Below are 2500 nucleotides of genomic sequence, written 5' to 3'. Positions count from 1 at the left end.
TGGGAAAAGTGAAGTTTGGGTTTACTGCCAGCATTCCACATCCTTTTCCTCTGTCATGTTAACACAGGCCATAGAGGAGTTAGAAGAGGAAATAAGACACATAAACCCGTGTAAAACCCTTTACACATCCAGAGACTACAAGCAATGAGGCACTGCAGAGAAAACGACTGGAGCTGAGTTCCTTCTGCAGGAAAAAGTGAATGGAGCGCTGGTGAGGTCCCGACACATTCAGCTAAAAGACATGGATGCATCAAGCGCTTTCTTTATCAACAGCGCATTACATGCCTAAAATGCAAATGAGGAGACATGCCATGGCCTTTTACTTTAAGCTGTGTGATAATAAACAATGCAATAAACAGTGTGAAAGGAAACTCCTGGTGAACCTTCCTCATCCAACCACAACTGAACAAACTGAGCTGGACCAGGATCTAAGCCTGGAGGAACTCACTACAGCTGTCAATCAGCTGGCATCAGGCAATTGGACCCGATCTGCATGAGGTTTAAGTAAGCTCCTCCAAGGAGAAGCTTCTCCCGAACTCCTGTAGAAGGACGGGTTTAACGTTACTTCCCAAAAAAAAGGAGATTCAACCCAAGTTAAGAACTGGAGACCTGTAGCTCTTTTATGTACGGACTATAACGTGCTTTCTAGAGCTGCTCTGTCTAATAGGCTGAAGGTGTAAATAGAGATCAGACCTATTGTATTTCTGATCAAACCATAATAGAAAAACTATTTATAATGTTGGAATTTTATCTAAGGATCAAGAAAAAGCCTTTGAAAGAATAGATCATGATTTTCTTTTTTCACTTTTAAAAGCCTTTGTTTTGGAGAGAAGTTTACATCCTGAGTGAATCTTTTTTACAACATTGCCTTATGTATTGTGATGGTGGGCGGGGTCTCAGTCGACCAATACCAGAAAAGAGAGGAATAAGGCAAGGTTGTCCCATTCCTGGACAGCTCAATTCCTTGGCAGTTTAGCCTTTCATATGCTTCCTAAATAAGCATTCGCCTGGTTTTAGTTTACCAGGCTGTATGACTGACTCTACACTAGTGGTATCTGCAGACGACATTAATATTTTTAATCAAAAACAATAATGCACAACTGTGAAGACTTTGGAATGCTATGAAAAGGCCTCTTCAGCAAAAGTCAACTGGGACAAATGTAAGGCTTTACAGGTTGGACAATAGGAAGAGGGAAGGTACCCTGCTTACCTGGTGGGATAAAGTGGGGACACACAGGAATTGAAGTTCTGGGGCGCAACAATATCAAGAAAAGAACTGGGACGGGAAATGGAAGTGGTTATTGCCCCAGATGTCATACAGAGGCCAGGTGTTGGTTAATAACAACCTGGTGGCCTCCCTGCTTTGGCACAAATTTATGGTTGTCAATCCAGGCATTGACTGCAACTTTGCAAAAGACAATTTTGGACTTTTTCTGGTCAGGGCATCACATGATCAGAGCTGCAGCACTTCCACTATATGAAGTAGGGCAGGGACTCCTTCGGCTTGTATGAAGGCATTTAGGCTTAAAACTTTGCAAAGATACTTTTATGGGACTGGACTGAGATGGCAGGAAACTACAAAGGCACTTTTACAGCAGTTGAAAAACTGGGTTACAGCAAGCAACTCTTTCTGCTAAAACCTGAAGTAGTGAAAGTTACAGGTCAAACATCATTTTATTATTACATGCGTGGCAGATACTTAGAGTTTCGACGGGAAACAAACGCCTTTCTCAGTACGTGGCTCTTCGAAGAGTCGATCTTTTACTATGACTATCTGAGTGCAAAGTCTTTTAACTCAAGCATTACGAGAGACATTACGAGAGACTTCTGTCTCTCGCATTACGAGAGACAGAAAGCACAAAACTAGAACATCTGCTAAAAGCCATGCAAACATCTGCAACCAAATTAAGGCAAATGGCAAAAATAAGATCTGAAAGATTGATGAATAACAAGAGATCCATGAGTCAAAGCCACAACCACTGAGGGGAGTTTGCTGAAAACTCTGCCATGGTGAATCATTGGGATGATGGGGTTGAGTACATCTTCTCATCGCTCAGCATTTCTCCAGCTATGGGTGAATGGACTGGGTTCCTTGCCTTGTCCTTTATGTAGCAGGGATCCTTTGAGGGACTGGGAATAAAAGAGACTTTTTTTAATGATGTGAGATACAGAATGTGTGAATGTGATGTAATAATGTCAGAATGATTATTATCTAATTAAAGTATGTTTTAAATGTAATCTCTCTCTCTCTCTCTCTCTCTCTCTCTCTCTCTCTCTCTCTCTCTCTCTCTCTTTCTCTCTATCCCAATGTCTGTTCCCCCATTCTTACTGTTGATCAATGCCGTACTATCCATCAGTTTCTTTCTTTCTTTCTTTCTTTCTTTCTTTCTTTCTTTCTTTCTTTCTTTCTTTCTTTCTTTCTTTCTTTCTTTCTTTCTTTCTTTCTTTCTTTCTTTCTTTCTTTCTTTTCATGTCTATCATTCTTCATCATATCAGCCTT

The sequence above is a fragment of the Silurus aristotelis genome (genome assembly GCF_946808225.1).
Source record: "Silurus aristotelis genome assembly, chromosome: 17".
Lineage (NCBI taxonomy): Eukaryota > Metazoa > Chordata > Actinopteri > Siluriformes > Siluridae > Silurus > Silurus aristotelis.
Note: the sequence above shows the minus strand (reverse complement) of the source record.